Source organism: Lotus japonicus, chromosome 5, assembly GCF_012489685.1.
Source record: "Lotus japonicus ecotype B-129 chromosome 5, LjGifu_v1.2".
In the NCBI taxonomy this organism is placed as follows: Eukaryota; Viridiplantae; Streptophyta; class Magnoliopsida; order Fabales; family Fabaceae; genus Lotus; species Lotus japonicus.
Window position 1 is genome coordinate 29559910 of NC_080045.1, and position 18463 is coordinate 29578372.

Consider the following 18463-nt stretch of genomic DNA (forward strand, 5'->3'; position numbering starts at 1 on the left):
AATGGACAATTGTGATGAAATAAGTAGAGTAGGAACAAAGTAGAAAGCGGCCAACTTATAGCTTTTGATTGGAGAAATTTTTCCCTAATGACCAAACGTGTCTTTTTGTACCACAATAAGTTTAAGCTCATGATATTCCTCCATCGAATGTGATGCAAGTTCGTAGAGCTCAACTAAATGTGGGTGTTTAAGGTTAGGTTAAGGATTTAGGGTTTTGGGTTAAGGGTTTAGGTTTAAGAGTAGGACAAAAGTATAAAGAGGCCAACAAGCTTTTGAGAGGACATAAATTTAAAACCGTGTTATTAATCTATTGTATGTGATATGAGTTCGTAGAGCTCAACTAAAACTAACTACAAAAAGAGAATTGTAACGAAATAGGTAGAGTAGTAACAAAGGAGAAAGAGGCCAACATATTGCTTTTGAGTGGAGAAAGTTTGCTACAATTAATCCATTGTATGTGATATGTGTTTGTAGAGCTAAACGAAAACTTACTACAAATGGACAATTGTGATGAAATAAGTAGAGTAGGAACAAAGGAGAAAGCGGCCAACTTATAGCTTTTGATTGGAGAAATTTTTCACTAATGACCAAACGTGTCTTGTTGTACCACAATAAGTTTAAGCTCATGATATTCCTCCATCGAATGTGATGCAAGTTCGTAGAGCTCAACTAAATGTCGGTGTTTAAGGTTAGATAGGCAAATAAGAGAAGTTCTAACATTTCTCTGAAGATTTTTTTGTAATTAGTTTACGTCGTGTCTTAAAATATAAATTAGCTATTTACTAGCGTTCTTGACGTAGTTTTAAGCGAATACTAATCGTGCTATATGTAACACCCCGATTTCCAGGTGCCACTTTAGTAACTAAAAATAAACTTTACGCGGAAAACAGGTAATTTTTTTTCGTTCGATTCCTTTTAATTAAAGCGATAGAAAATAAAGACATAACCCAACAACTAAACTAACTGATGTACAACATATATAAACATGTACAGCCTCAGCTGCACTCCCACGTCACGCGCACTCGTAGTGACCCCAAAGTAGTGTGCCCGTAGGCAAATATATACAGATCCAGAAGTGTGAGTGAGAAAGTTATAATTACAATCCACTAGGAGAAAGTCGGCCTCAAAATGGCCTAGGCAAAGACCCCTATGGTCCGACTGACTCACTGTGATCCCTCAGTACAAGAACCACACAAAAAGTCATGCGTCGGGAACCTACCCTGTCCCAAAAGCAAAACGAATCAGAGCTCTACACTAAATATGAAGCCTGCCTAAACCTACCCTCCCAGTACCGCTCAAAGCTCCTCCTCCTCCTCCTCGTCGCTCCCGACGTAGTAGTCGACATCAGTGTTAGAGTCAGAGTCCAAGTCCACAACGAACTGAAGTTGGCAAGTTGAAGCTCAGCTCCATGCGTCGTAAAACTCCCTTCGTCAGACGTCCACGCTCGTCAGTCCGGTCCTCCATGACCCTTCCCCGGTACGTCGCCCGATGACCCACAAGATCGTTCACCCCAGCGGTGGGGGCATGTCAGTCAACCAGCTCAAATCTGATCCCCCCCCGAGGGAGAGACCATCGAAACCCAAACCGCCATCGACATCTGGCAACAGGCCGACCGCCCAAACACAAACATGAAACCAAAGCCAAAGCGCTAGGGTCAACTCACGGAATAGAGTAGATATACAAAGAACATGTGATTGGGGAATATATATATATATGTTATTATATATATATATAAATATATTCCTAGCATGTTATCGGCTCTAACAATAATTCAGTAATGCAAATAGCACACAATTCCAGTCAGGGTGAATGTATGCGTGAAATGCAATTCAATATGATCCGGATAGTTGTTTGGGATGGGCACCATCGAGTCAGTCCTAACACCGGCCTAGTGTTTATCCATTTCCGCTCGGGTGTCGCTTACAAACCCATGCATAGTCGGATCAGCCCGCTATGCCGAAGATACATCTTTGTGTTCTTCGATGAAGGCAATTCCCCAACCTTCGTGAAGCATTCCCGTTCTTCACTTGTGAAGCATTCCCATTCTTCACTATTGGTGAAGCATTCCCGTTCTTCATCGAATGATGCATGATACAATATGGTTAGCCAAACATCGAATCGTCCTCACAACACAAGTGTTTAGCTTAAACCCAATTTCATAACCCAAGAGTTTAGTGTCGGTCAATACAACACAAACTCCAACAACAAGAGTACTATAGTACTCGGTGACTTTCAATCATCACCGTGGCTCACCTCCCCCCTGGTGTCCAGCAATTCTTCAGAACCCACAACAAAAGTCGACTTTTCCCCGTCTTTCGCAATCTTTTTCCCATTGAGATTCCCTATGGTTTATTCGTTAATGAAAACATTTCGAATTGGATTAGTCAAGTTATGAGTTTATTTCTCGAAGTCTAAGTTTCCTAAAGTCTTTAGTTTCCAAGACTCTACTCATTCTAAGTTTGCCAAAATCCCACCAAATGTAAGCCCCGGGGAAAGTCTAAGTATATAAACGATAGCTAAGTCTCAAACCTTGAGTTTGGACTTGCCTAGGGTTGTTCATCCAACCCGAAAAATCAAACGGAATCAGTTCAGTGGTTCATCGCTCCGAAATCGCGTCAATACGCACAGTTCAATACCACATCAATATCATAAGTCACGAAAACATAATAACATTAATTCATCATCATAATCATCATCAAAGTAAAACATAAGTCGAATTTATCGACGCCTATCATGCAATCTTAGCTAATATGTAAGTTGCCCTAACCTCGAGTTGCTCCAGCCTCGTGGTCTAAGTTTTCTTCACATAGTTGCTTTGAGAAACCCAAAGTTCCTTCAACTGAACCTCGGAGAAAACAAAGCAGAAATACAAACAAAATCGATTAGCTCGATCACAATACAATTCATTAACGATAGACAAAGCATCGAAGCTTCAAAATACAACAATCGAGTACGAAAAGACAAGTTTTCGAAAACGAAAAACTCCCCCCCCCCCTTGACTAAGCTCTCGGCCATAAAGAGAAAAGAGCTCCGGCTCTTTTTCTTCGATCTAATCTGTTTACAAGGTAGTTTTAGGGTAAAACTAAGGCAAAGAAACTGTCGGAAAAATTTTCGGACGATCGGATCGAAATACGGCTATTCAGGGGCGTTTTGGTCCAAAATAAAAGCTCAAAACCTCAGTTAAAACTTCGGAAAACAAATTTGACAGCGATGTTCCTAACGACATTTGTAACAACTAATCCTAAAGGCACGAAGTCAGATTACGACTTTTCCACATTAAAGTTTCGAAATGTGCGCAAAAAGGGTTTTGAATCAGTTTTTCAGATCCTTGACAACTCGATCAAAATCGGCGAATATCGGCGAGTGTTCTAGGCTCTTGGGCAAGTACAGAAGATATCCCAAGCAAAAATCAAGAAAAACGGATAGTTTTACGAAAAGTTCGAAACTTTGAGCACAGAAAGAGATATAGAAATGCAGTAGAAACAATGATCAGAGGTAAGAATCAAGCTAGTTAGCTCGATACCTTGAAGTAGGGACGAACTGCGCGAAGATCGGTCAAGTTTCGGCGAAAATCTTTATCTCCTCTTCTCCCCTTAAACTCGCGGCCTCCTTGGTGGGTTTTGTGAGATATTTTTGAATTTTTCAACTATTTATAGGAAGGTGAAATCGCGGGAAAATGAAAATTTCGCTATTCCGATTTTTGCAGCACATTCATCGATGAATTCTAAGAGAGATTCTGGCGACAGAATTCCAGAACTCAAAACAAATCTCTAACATTTTGGAAAAACGATCCCTAAAATCCCAAAAGCGGTGTAAGTTAATCTATCCCGAAAAACTACTTTTTGCTGTGAAGGTCAGACGACAAAACTTCGTTCTAAAGAAAGATTGGAAACATCGAAACAAATCTGGCAACGCAGACGGAAACTTCGTTTAAAGCTCCGAATAGAAAAAGTCTTCATTCAGTGATTGAATTTAGGGTTTTGAAGCAAAGAAATTAGCGTCGTCGGACTTCCGAGAAGTGAAACGCATCGTGCGTACAGTCCAGAGTTCCGAAATGAAATACTGGTCGAAGGAAAAATAAAGAGAACTTCTTATTTTCCCAAGGATTTGAAATCTCACTTAAACGTTGCTTTAAAAGCGAAATTAGCCTATTCTGGACACTCTCGCCATAAGGCAGGTGTGCAGACGACTCGCACTAACTCCTAAAACAACTATGAAACATTCCTCAAGCAATTCCTGAACTTTCTCCTTCATTAACCTTTCTCAAACAGCAAACTCCTGTCACGCTTACACTGATTCTACGCGTGAGTCGGAAATTAAACTTGCTCTGTAAATCCAGGTCTTACAATACTCCCCTCCAAAAAGAAAGTTTCGTCCTCGAAACTCAGAGTTCTGCGAAAAGTCCGGGATACTGTTCCTTAATCTTGTCTTCCAATTCCCATGTAGCGTCTCCCGTATCGTTGTTCCATATCACTTTCACTAATGCAATCTGCTTCCCTCTCAGCTGTTTCACTCTTCTATCCCCAATACTCACTGGCGGTGCCTCAAAGGTCAAATCATCCTTCAGTTCAACGTTGTCTGGCTCAATTACATGAGTCGGGTCTGGAATGTACTTCCTCAACTGCGAAACATGAAAAACATCATGAATGTTGGAAATAAACGGTGGTAGCGCAATCTGATACGCCACTGGTCCAACACGGCGAGTGATTTGATAAGGTCCAATGAATTTTGGCGTGAGCTTCCTTGACTTAATAGCTCGTCCAACTCCCGTAGTCTGAGTTACTCGTAGAAACACATGGTCGCCCTCTTCAAACTCTAGGGTTCTGCGTCTCTGATCAGCATAACTCTTCTCAGTCGTCTGTTGCAGAAGTTCTGGCCCAATCAACAAACTCTCCCCATCTTGATACCAACACAACGGTGTCCTACACTTTCGACCATACAAAGCTTCATACGGTGCCATCCCAATGCTCGCATGAAAACTATTGTTGTATGTAAATTCGATCAATGGCAGAAGATCATCCCAGCTTCCTCTGTTATCTAACACACAAGCACGTAATAGATCCTCTAGCGACTGAATAGTTCTCTCTGTTTGCCCATCAGTTTGTGGATGATACGCCGAACTCAATCTCAGTTTGGTTCCTAACGCATCATGAAGAGCTCCCCAAAAGTGCGAAGTAAACTTTGGATCCCGATCAGACACAATACTCGTCGGAACTCCGTGTAGTCTCACAATCTCCGCCACATAAATCTCAGCTAACTTTTCCACGTTGTAGGTAGTTCTCACTGGTAGAAAATGCGCTGACTTGGTTAAACGATCCACAATTACCCAAATCGAATCGTGCCGCTTCTGTGTTCTTGGCAAAGCTACCACGAAATCCATGGATATGCTATCCCATTTCCATTCTGGCACGTTTAAACTCTGTAACATACCAGCAGGTCTTTGATGCTCTACCTTAGCCTTTTGACAAGTCAGACATGCAGCTACATACTCGGCCACTTGTTTCTTCATTCCCGACCACCAAAAATTCAGTTTCAAGTCTTGATACATCTTTGTCATTCCCGGATGAATGCTCCATTTGCTCTTGTGTCCTTCATCCATGATTAGCCTTCTCAATACTGGATTGTTGGGTACACAAACTCTGTCCTTGCATCGTAGGATATCGTCAGTTCCTATCTTGAACTCCGGGTCTTTCCCTTGAATTACCAAGTTTGTCTTCTCTAGCAGAAACGCATCTTGCAATTGTTGCTCTCTAATCTCTTCCATCAGTCCACTGGCGATTCTGATCATTCCGAATTTCAACTTTCCCTCAGACGGTGTCACACCTAAACTCATATCTCGAAATTGTTCCAGTAACTCCAGCTCTTTAACCATCATTGACGAGACATGCATCTTCCTACTCAATGCATCAACAACTACATTTGCCTTCCCGGGGTGATATTGCAACGTAAACTCATAGTCTTTGATAAACTTCATCCATCTTCGTTGCCTCATGTTCAACTCCTTCTGATCGAACAAGTATTTAAGACTCTTGTGATCGCTAAATATCGTGAAAGTACAACCATAGAGATAATGCCTCCAGATTTTAAGCGAAAACACAATGGCAGCTAACTCCAAATCGTGAGTCGGATAGTTCTTCTCATGAGTCTTCAACTGTCTTGAAGCATAAGCCACCACTTTCCGATGTTGCATCAGTACACATCCCAAGCCTTGATACGAAGCATCACAGTAGACCTCATAAGGTTCCTCCGGTTGTAGCAAAATAAGCACAGGTGACGTCGTCAACCGTTCCTTCAGTGTCTGAAAACTTGATTCACACGCCTCAGTCCATACAAAAGGTTGATCCTTCCTCGTCAGTTGAGTCAAAGGTCCAACAGTCTTGGCAAATCCCTCAATGAAGCGTCTATAACATCTAGCTAAACCCACAAAACTTCTCATTTCTGTCACTGTCTTCGGTTGTTCCCAAGCCAAAACAGTCTCTACTTTCGCTGGGTCCACAACTATGCCTTCCTTCGAGATAACATGGCCTAAGAAATTGACTTCCTCCAGCCAGAATTCACACTTGGAAGGGTTCGCATACAGCTTTTTCTCTCTCAACACTTGTAAACTTGGCGCAAATGTTCTTCATGTTCCTTCGCGTCCTTCGAATATATCAGTATGTCATCAATAAACACAACCACAAACCGATCTAAGAATTCATGAAAGATGCGGTTCATGTAATCCATGAAAACAGCAGGTACATACGTCACTCCAAACGGCATCACTAGGTACTCGTAGTGTCCGTAACGTGTTCTGAAAGCAGTCTTTGGTACATCCTCAGTCTTCTCTCTGATCTGATGATAGCCTGACTTCAAGTCTATCTTGGAAAATACAGCAGCCCCTCGTAATTGATCCATCAAATCATCTATCCTCGGTAACGGGTATCGGTTCTTGATCGTCGCCTTGTTAAGTTGTCGATAATCCACACATAACCTCGACTTCCCGTCTTTCTTCTTGACTAAAAGCACTGGCGCTCCCCACGGTGAAACACTTGGTCGAATGAATCCTTTTGCCGAAAGATCCTCCAACTGAGATTTCAACTCTACTAACTCTGCAGATGCCATACGGTAAGGTGCAATCGAAATCGGTCCGGTTCCGGGTACAATGTCGATCACAAACTCTACATCGTGTGCTGGCGGTAGTCCAGGTTCCTCTTCAGAACAACATCAGCAAAAATCTCGTATTTTTGGAATACCAAGCACATCTGAGTCTTTCCTACCTTCTAGATCCTTGACGACTCCGCTTCAGAACTAAACGCCCTAAAATCCTACGTATCGTACCCATAAGGAATTTCCCTGAGATCCTAGCTTCCTTATCGACGCATCGGTAAAACAACTTCCTAGCTCAATGTGCTATCCTAGACCTCGTGTAACTTCTATAGTTAAATCACGAGCAACTTCGAATAAGGTCCTACTAGGGATAATAATCATAAGATCAAAGTCTAAGTAGTAAACATAAGTTAGGCGCGTCACACTCGTTTCGAAGATAAAAGAGTAAGTTATTCTAGAATAAGAGAACAGTTAAAATATTACCATCGTTCCCACGTTCTTCCTTGTTCAACTCCTCTGCTCTTGCTCTCTCCTTGGTATGAATCGTTTCCTCAGTAGCAAGTTGTTTTCCTTTCCCAGCATTCCCTGATGATTCGCCCTTGGGTGCCTTGCAATCTATAGAGAAATGTCCCGGTTGGTTGCAATTGAAGCATAGACTTCCCTTGATTTTGCACCTACTGGCATAGTGCCCGCTTTCCCCACAGTTGAAGCATAGAGGTCCCCCGTCTGGACACTTGTTATTGTAGTGCCCCACTTTCCTGCACCTGTAACACGTCACTATTTTTTCAGAAGTCTTGTTTCCTGTCCCTCCGATAGCATTATTCCCTTTCATCTTACTGTCAGACGTTCCCCCCTGGAGTGTCTTGCAGTTCACAGCTAGATGCCCCTCTCGGTTACACTTGAAGCATCTCCGTCCAATCGCTGAGCACTTGTTAGCAAAATGCCCAAACTTTCCGCAACGAAAACATGTCACACCTTTGTCACCAACTGGCTTCCCTCCAGTATCAGCAGTCGTTGGTTTGTATGCTCTTGAGATAAGATCTCTTCCCTCGGGACGCTGATACGGTCCCCACTGATGGTAGCTCTCCCTCCCGTTGTAGCCTTGGAATCTTGACCTCATTGGTCCCCCAGCTCCTGTTCGGTTCATTCCTCTTTGTTGATACATTGCCGTCGCTATTTGTCGTTGGTGATGCTCACGTGCAGCCTCTTCAGCGCGTATGTAAGCGTCTTCCGCAGCCTGGTTCATCATTGCCTCGATCAGTGTAGCTATTGCCTCCGCCATCCGGTTAGGGTCCACCATCCTATATCTCATAAAACGTCCAATTAGTACTAACCATAAGGTAGCACTAGACAAACCATCCCATATGATTTAAGTAGTAACGCAAACAATTAGAGCCAAAATCGCTCTGCAGACAATCAATTTTCACTCTTTGCAGAGTCACACAACCTAGCACAGAAGACCTATTCCCCAAAGACTCCCAAAAGACTCGACTAAGCTCTGATACCACAATGTAACACCCCGATTTCCAGGTGCCACTTTAGTAACTAAAAATAAACTTTACGCGGAAAACATGTAATTTTTTTTCGTTTGATTCCTTTTAATTAAAGCGATAGAAAATAAAGACATAGCCCAACAACTAAACTAACCGATGTACAACATATATAAACATGTACAGCCTCAGCTGCACTCCCACGTCACGCGCACTCGCAGTGACCCCAAAGTAGTGTGCCCGTAGGCAAATATATACAGATCCAGAAGTGTGAGTGAGAAAGTTATAATTACAATCCACTAGGAGAAAGTCGGCCTCAAAATGGCCTAGGCAAAGACCCTATGGTCCGACTGACTCACTGTGATCCCTCAGTAAAAGAACCACACAAAAAGTCATGCGTCGGGAACCTACCCTGTCCCAAAAGCAAAACGAATCAGAGCTGTACACAAAATATGACGCCTGCCTAAACCTACCCTCCCAGTACCGCTCAAAGCTCCTCCTCCTCCTCCTCGTCGCTCCCGACGTAGTAGTCGACATCAGTGTCAGAGTCAGAGTCCAAGTCCACAGCGAACTGAAGTTGGCAAGTTGAAGCTCAGCTCCATGCGTCGTAAAACTCCCTTCGTCAGACGTCCACGCTCGTCAGTCCGGTCCTCCATGACCCTTCCCCGGTACGTCGCCCGATGACCCACAAGATCGTTCACCCCAGCGGTGGGGGCATGTCAGTCAACCAGCTCAAACCTGATCCCCCCCCGAGGGAGAGACCATCGAAACCCAAACCGCCATCGACATCTGGCAACAGGCCGACCGCCCAAACACAAACATGAAACCAAAGCCAAAGCGCTAGGGTCAACTCACGGAATAGAGTAGATATACAAACAACATGTGATTGGGAAATATATATATATGTTATTATATATATATATAAATATATTCCTAGCATGTTATCGGCTCTAACAATAATTCAGTAATGCAAATAGCACACAATTCCAGTCAGGGTGAATGTATGCGTGAAATGCAATTCAATATGATCCGGATAGTTGTTTGGGATGGGAACCATCGAGTCAGTCCTAACACCGGCCTAGTGTTTAACCATTTCCGCTCGGGTGTCGCTTACAAACCCATGCATAGTCGGATCAGCCCGCTATGCCGAAGATACATCTTTGTGTTCTTCGATGAAGGCAATTCCTCAACCTTCGTGAAGCATTCCCGTTCTTCACTTGTGAAGCATTCCCATTCTTCACTATTGGTGAAGCATTCCCGTTCTTCACCGAATGATGCATGATGCAATATGGTTAGCCAAACATCGAATCGTCCTCACAACACAAGTGTTTAGCTTAAACCCAATTTCATAACCCAAGAGTTTAGTGTCGGTCAATACAACACAAACTCCAACAACAAGAGTACTATAGTACTCGGTGACTTTCAATCACCACCGTGGCTCATCTCCCCCCCTGGTGTCCAGCAATTCTTCAGAACCCACAACAAAAGTCGACTTTTCCCCGTCTTTCGCAATCTTTTTCCCATTGAGATTCCCTATGGTTTATTCGTTAATGAAAACATTTCGAATTGGATTAGTCAAGTTATGAGTTTATTTCTCGAAGTCTAAGTTTCCTAAAGTCTTTAGTTTCCAAGACTCTACTCATTCTAAGTTTGCCAAAATCCCACCAAATGTAACCCCCGGGGAAAGTCTAAGTATATAAACGATAGCTAAGTCTCAAACCTTGAGTTTGGACTTGCCTAGGGTTGTTCATCCAACCCGAAAAATCAAACGGAATCAGTTCAGTGGTTCATCTCTCCGAAATCGCGTCAATACGCACAGTTCAATACCACATCAATATCATAAGTCACGAAAACATAATAACATTAATTCATCATCATAATCATCATCAAAGTAAAACATAAGTCGAATTTATCGATGCCTATCATGCAATCTTAGCTAATATGTAAGTTGCCCTAACCTCGAGTTGCTCCAGCCTCGTGGTCTAAGTTTTCTTCACACAGTTGCTTTGAGAAACCCAAAGTTCCTTCAACTGAACCTCGGAGAAAACAAAGCAGAAATACAAACAAAATCGATTAGCTCGATCACAATACAATTCATTAACGATAGACAAAGCATCGAAGCTTCAGAATACAACAATCGGGTACGAAAAGACAAGTTTTCGAAAACGAAAAACTCCCCCCCCCCTTAACTAAGCTCTCGGCCATAAAGAGAAAAGAGCTCCGACTCTTTTCCTTCGATCTAATCTGTTTACAAGGTAGTTTTAGGGTAAAACTAAGGCAAAGAAACTGTCGGAAAAATTTTCGGACGATCGGATCGAAATACGACTATTCAGGGGCGTTTTGGTCCAAAATAAAAGCTCAAAACCTCAAAGTTAAAACTTCGGAAAACAAATTTGACAGCGATGTTCCTAATGACATTTGTAACAACTAATCTTAAAGGCACGAAGTCAGATTACAACTTTTCGACATTAAAGTTTCGAAATGTGCGCAAAAAGGGTTTTGAATCAGTTTTTCAGATCCTTGACAACTCGATCAAAATCGGCGAATATTGTAACACCCCACTTTTCGTTATTAGGTTATTTATTATTTTATTTTAATTATTATGTTATATGGTAATTTGATAATTTATATGATTTAATTTGATGATTATGTGATTTAATTAGATGATAAGGTCATTAAGTTATTTTATTAAATAATTATGTGATATAGATAAATATGAGTTTTAGGTTTTAAGTGAGTAGTTGGGTGTGGGGCCCATTGTAAGATTATTTAAGGGTTATGAGAGAATTAAAAAGAGAGAAATCAAAAAATTAGGATTAGAGAAGCAGCAGAACAAAGGAACACGTAAAAGGTGAAGGAGAGGAGAAAAGGTAGAGAAAACCTAGAATTTGATCTTCAAGAAGAAAAGGGTCAAGGAGGCTTTGTACCGGTGTCATAGAAGGTAAGGGTTTGAATTTACCTTGTATAATTGTAGAATAACAGAGGTTGAGTTTAACATGAAGGAACCTCCATCTTCTTTGAAAATTCAGAACTGAGAGACTGTGTTGAGTGTTAACATGTGGTAAGCAAAATTGATTTTGAGCGAAATTGAGGTTCTGGAGAAAATTGGGTTCTATTCTGTTTTGCCCGCAGATACCCTACCAGTCTGTGTTGTAGAGAGCATAACTCTCTCTACAGAATTCCAAATTGAGTGAAACCAATTTTGTATGAAAGCTAACTCATAGGGCTATGTTGGATAATATTTTCATAATTTTTCGATTGCTGGTTCAATACCAGAATCATTTGCAAGTTCATTCTGTTTCTGCCCGCAGACACCCTAGCAGCCTGTCTTGTAGAGAGCATAACTCTCTCTAAAGAATTCCGAATTGAGTGAAACTAATTTTGTATGAAAGCTAACTCATAGGGTTATATTGGGTAATAGTTTCATAATTTTTGGATTGCTGGTTCAATACCAGAATTATCTGCAAGTTCACTCTATTTCTGCTCGCAGACACCCTAACAGCCTGTACTGTAGAGTACATAACTCTCTCTACATAATTCCAAATTGGGTGAAACCAATTTTATATGAAAGCTAACGTATAAGTCTATGTTTGGTAAAATTTTCATAATTTTTGGACTGCTCATTTAGTACCAGGATTATATGCAAGTTTGCTATGATCCTGCTTATTTCTGGGATTGATTCTGAAACTGATTCTAGTAATTGATATGAGACATTTGATGATTTTGTGTTGCTATTTTTTCAGTGGAATAGTGAATGATTTGATAATTATATTGAAGTGTTATTTTGTGCAATTTTGGTGTGATTTCCGTTATGGAATTTGGTGAGAAAATATGTTATATATTTGGGGTTGGAGTGGTCTCAAATTGCATGTTAAAATGTATGAGTTTTTGCACGAAATACACTTCATTTAGTCAAGAGGCAACGTGTCGGTTTTCATCGGAAAACTGAGGTTTGTCCCATAACTGGAGTGGTTCTGGAAGTCTGGCGTGGACTTCATTGGTGGTTAACTGTCTGGAGTGGACGCGGTGATACCGCTAAGGTTAACAATTGGTACCATGTAAGACCCAAGTTTTTAAGCTTATGCTAAGTGAATAAAATCTTATTCACGATTATGGTTGATGTATTGCGAAGGGAAACCTGAACAAGAGTTTACTAAATGAAATAAAATTATGAAGGAGAAAGTTCAGGAAAAGTCAAAGGATTGTATCGAAGTCGATTTAAGTTATAGCACGATCGTTATACGCTTAAACCTAGGTCAGAAACCCTAGTATATAGCTAGTTTTCACTTATAGGCTTGATGGAAGTTAATTCCAAAAATCTTCAGAGAAATGTTAGAACTTCTCTTTTTCCATATATAACAATCGTTTCGAGGCGAAACTCTAGGATCTACGAACGTCCGATTCCAATCATCGGAAGTATGCCGAAACTGAAACCCTGGTATTTCAAAACCCTAGAATCACCCGACAATGAAGACTTTTTCTATTCGGAACATCAAATGAAGATTCCACACGCGTACACCCATTTCTCTTGATGATTTCAATCTTTCTTCAGAAGGAAGTTTTCTATTCCGACATTCGATGCAAAAAGTAACTTATCGGGTAAAATAGTTTTACACCGACTTTGCATTAGTTACCAAAAATACAAGGAGACCTCATTTTAGTTTTGGAATTCTTTCGCCAAAACATATCTTAGAATTCACGGAGAATGAAGCCGAAAAAATCAGATTCGCGAAACTTTCATTTTACCGCGTTTTTCCATCCTCTATATATAGCAAGAAAGGAGAAAAAATGGCAAATATCTTACCCATTTTCTCTCCAAACCCGCGAGCTCACCAAGAGGAAGAGGAAGAAGATTTTTTGTTCATTCCTTGCTTGATCATCGATTAATCAGTTGCTACTTCAAGGTTTCGAGGTATAGTCGCTAATCCTTACCTCTGATCGCTTTTTCTATAGCTTTTCTCTAGACTTTTCTGCGTTCATAGTTTTGAGGTTTTTGCAAAACTATCCTGAATATTTCATTTTTGATTCTAAACATCTTCCTTACATGCCCAAGATCACTTCTATCGGATTAGTTTTTCCGTTATGTCGCCGAAATTCCGCCGAAATCAATTTTAGCCTCAAATACCCATTTTGGGGCAAAGTCTCAACCTTTGGACTGAAAACTATCGCCTTAGCTTAGTGCTAGTAGGATTAGTTGTCATAAACGTCGTTGGTGACGTCCCCATCCAATTTGCTTTTCGAAATTTCAGTTTTGAATTTCTGAGCTGAAAATATTGACCAAAATACCCCTGCGACAGTTTTTGATCCGATAATTTTTCCGAGTTTAGAATACCCTTAGTTACGGCTAATGATAGCATAGGAACCAAGTTTGATCGAAGCAAAATCGAACCCCACAATTACCAATAGTGGCCGAGCACCCTAAGGGGGGAGGGGGAAAATTCCTTTTTCGAAAACTTGTCCTTTCGCGCTAGATTATCGTACCTCGGAGTATATACTACTTCGTGTAACCTTAGTGAGTATTTCTTTCTGAGTTTCTGATAGTCTTTGATGGAATTCTGTGGTTTTACTCTAAAGGTTCTTTTGAAGAATTTCCTGAAGATCAAGGAGCTCATTGTGAAGGAACGTTTGAGGAGAACGCTGGAATAACTAGAGGTTAGGGCAACTTACCTTACTAGCTAATGCTTTAGGTGTCGACGCGTTCGACTTGATTTACTGTTTATGCACTTGTTTGTGTTTTGATTGGGAAAAGTTTTCTGAGGCTTCGGCTGACAATGTGGATGATTCATCTACTGACTGTTTTTGAGATTGAATTACATGATATGTGCTAAGTGGGTAATTTAGGATGTGTGATGCATGCCTTATATGCTAAGTGCTACGTGGTTATTACATAATATGTTGATATATGATATGTTGGTTGATTGTGCTGAGTTAATTATGCTTTTGCAATGAAATCTGAGATTCTGTGTAGTGAGAATAGCGGGCAGGTCATGCCGATTTTATTTTGAGAGTTTTGAGAAAGTTTGATAGGACGAATGAGATTCGGACCTTGTTATGGTGTTTCATGGATCGAGACATTCTCTGGAGTCAGTTGGGGATTAGGAGATCCCGGGAACTTATAAGATTTGCGATAAGAGAAAGTAGAAACTATTTTGTGAGGAAAACTCATAAGACATTAAACAACCTGTAAACCTTTTAATAATGATAATAATCTCGAAGGAAAGCTTAGGAGTTAAATCTTAGTTTTTGGAAAACGAGAAGTGTCGTCGGATCCAAGTGTTGAGATATTGAGAGGTTTTGAGTATGTTGATACTCTTGTGCTCTGGGAGCAGTTGTGTTGTTTGGCTATCTGAGAGATAAGCCGGGAAACGGGTAGTTTCCGAGCATGTTGATGCTCTTTGCTCGTTGAGCAGTGTTGACCATCGGATAGAGATGAGTCGGATGATTTGGAGATCATCATGAGATACAGTTTATGCCTTCGGGTACAGTTTATGCCTTCGGGTACAGTTTATGCCTTTGGGTACAGTTTATGCCTTCGGGTACAGTTTATGCCTTCGGGTACAGTTTATGCCTTCGGGTACAGTTTATGCCTTCGGGTACAGTTTATACCTTCGGGTAATTCGGACATCGACGGGGGATATGATCGACCGTGAGGTTAGGATCGACCTGTTGATTGTCGGGCATAGCGGAGGGAAAAGTCGACCCGCAGGGTTATGACTGATCCGGCTATGTCAAGGTTGTAAGTGACACTCGAGGGTTATGGTCGACACAATGCCAGTGTTAGGACCGACTCGATCGTGCCCAGCCTACTTCTTTCGGAATCGTCGAGATTGACGTTGCATTGACATATCATGCACTCTAATTATATTCGTTGGGGATTTGGATGAGTTGATGTTGATGAACATCGTTATGTGTTTAGAGGAGTTGATGTTGATAAACATCGTTATGTGTTTTGATGAGTAGATGTTGATAAATATCGTTATGTGCTTTGATGATTGAATTGTACTAGAGTTTTGATAACATGCTATGTTTAAACCTTAGGGTAGACAATGCAGAACTTATATGTATATATACAACATATATATATACCCCTTATACTTTACCTGATGTCTTGTATTCTCCATACTGTATTCCGTAAGTTGACCCTTGCACGTGCTACCTGTGTTTGGGGGGCTATGTATGCCCTTTTTGTCAGATGTCGTCGGTGGATTCTTTCGTGATTCTTCGTCGTTCGGGGAAGACCCGGAGCGAAATGACTACTACTGAGCCTTCGACGTGGACCCGGACTTCATGCATGACCAGATGAGAGTCGATGATGGAAGTATGGGGGATGGGTGTTTATAGTCTACTAAGGTTGGGTGTTAGTGTCATAGCTCTGACTTATTCTTATTTTTGAGGGCTTGTGTTGCTGACACTTGACCTATCATTTTGGGATTGTACATTTTGCCTACGGGCGTTACACTTTTCTACTTTCCGTCACTGGAGGTTACTCGTGACGAGGTCGCTACTTACAGCGGGGGATGTTATATATATTGTATATTAGTTCTGTTGCCTTTCGCATTTGGGTTTTATTTATTTCAGTCTTGTTTATATTATCGACAAAAAAAATATTTATGTTTTTCCGCATTAAGTTTATTTTGGTTACTAAAGTGACGCCACCGAAATCGGGGTGTTACATACCACATGCATACATTAGAGTCTCACACACTAAGTTTCACGTTTTCAGTGGTTTTATGTGTTTGGTGAATTGTTGGTGAATTGTTTTGCTGTTGTGGTAAAGTCGAATTATTATTCTTCTTAAAACTTATAATTTTCCGAAACAACAATAAGAATGATGAAACTGTCTTGAGAGCAAATATTATAATCACTCAGATTTTAAAGAAAAGGTGAAGAGAGTTTATAAAGTAGGATCTGAATTGTTTGCTTGCTCTTTGTTATGCTATATTTTATACAATGTAAGTTCTTACCCTTCTGTTGGAATGATGTTCTATTCGACATCGCTCAGGTACTGGAGGTAGAGATGTGGCTCATGAGGAGTAGCTTTGGAGAGTCTTAGTTTATGTTATTATTATTATTATTATTATTATAATAAAATAAGTGTCTTGCTCTGTAATGTAACACTGGGTAGATATTTTACGTTACTTTTACACTTATGTTGAGAGGATTTTATAACCTCTCCTTATGTAAGTTGTTGAATAATTTTCTAAATTATGGCGATGTCGTACTGTTGATGGCCGAAGTGCTTATGAAATTCAGTTATGAGTATGATGAATTTTATTGGAAGGTCATGGAAGACAAACCTATTTAAATAAGTGATTTTATGCATCTTAGGATTATCTGGCTGGTTTAGGATTTTTATTGGCAGGAATGATTCATTCTTTGAAAACCATATGAGTTTATAAATTTTCAAACACAATCAGTGTTAATTTTAATGAGTTTTCGTGAAGAAGTGTAATACTCCCTTGATATGTTTTTAAACTCTGATAAACGTTTTTAAATAAAACAATGGGGAAAAGGGGGTGTTAAAAATATCGGCGAGTGTTCTAGGCTCTTGGGCAAGTACAGAAGATATCCCAAGCGAAAAATCAAGAAAAACGGATAGTTTTACGAAAAGCTCGAAACTTTGAGCACAGAAAGAGATATAGAAATGCAGTAGAAACAATGATCAGAGGTAAGAATCAAGCTAGTTACCTCGATACCTTGAAGTAGGGACGAACTTCGCGAAGATCGGTCAAGTTTCGGCGAAAATCTTTCTCTCCTCTTCTCCCCTTAAACTCGCGGCCTCCTTGGTGGGTTTTGTGAGATATTTTTGAATTTTTCAACTATTTATAGGAAGGTGAAATCGCGGGAAAATGAAAATTTCGCGATTCCGATTTTTGCAACACATTCATCGATGAATTCTAAGAGAGATTCTGGCGACAGAATTCCAGAACTCAAAACAAATCTCTAACATTTGGGAAAAACGATCCCTAAAATCCCAAAAGCGGTGTAAGTTAATCTGTCCCGAAAAAACTACTTTTTGCTGTGAAGGTCAGACGACAAAACTTCGTTCTGAAGAAAGATTGGAAACATCGAAACAAATCTGGCAACACGGACGGAAACTTCCTTAAAAGCTCCGAATAGAAAAAGTCTTCATTCAGTGATTGAATTTAGGGTTTTGAAGCAAAGAAATTAGCGTCGTCGGACTTCTGAGAAGTGAAACCCATCGTGCGTACAGTCCAGAGTTCCGAAATGAAACACTGGTCGAAGGAAAAATAAAGAGAACTTCTTATTTTCCCAAGGATTTGAAATCTCACTTAAACGTTGCTTTAAAAGCGAAATTAGCCTATTCTGGACACTCTCGCCATAAGGCAGGTGTGCAGACGACTCGCACTAACTCCTAAAACAACTATGAAACATTCCTCAAGCAATTCCTAAACTTTCTCCTTCATTAACCTTTCTCAAACAGCAAACTCCTGTCACGCTTACACTGATTCTACGCGTGAGTCGGAAATTAAACTTGCTCTGTAAATCCAGGTCTTACACTATAACTTTTATCGATTTTGATACAATCCTTAGCCTTTTCCTGAACTTTCTCCTTCACAAATTTATTCTATTCAATAAACACTTGTTCAGGTTTTCCTTCACGTTACATCAAATTAATCGTGAAAAGGAATTTTATTCGATTTATTCCAAACTTAAAAACTTGGGTCTCACATTACTACCCTCCAAAAAGAAAGTTTCGTCCTCGAAACTTAAGGTTCAGCAAAAAGTTCCGGATACTGTTCCTTGATCTTTTCCTTCAGTTCCCATGTTGCATCACCAGTGTCCTTGTTCCAAATAACTTTCACCAACACAATCTCTTTTCCCCTCAACTGCTTTATCCTGGTGTCACCAATGCTAATTGGCGG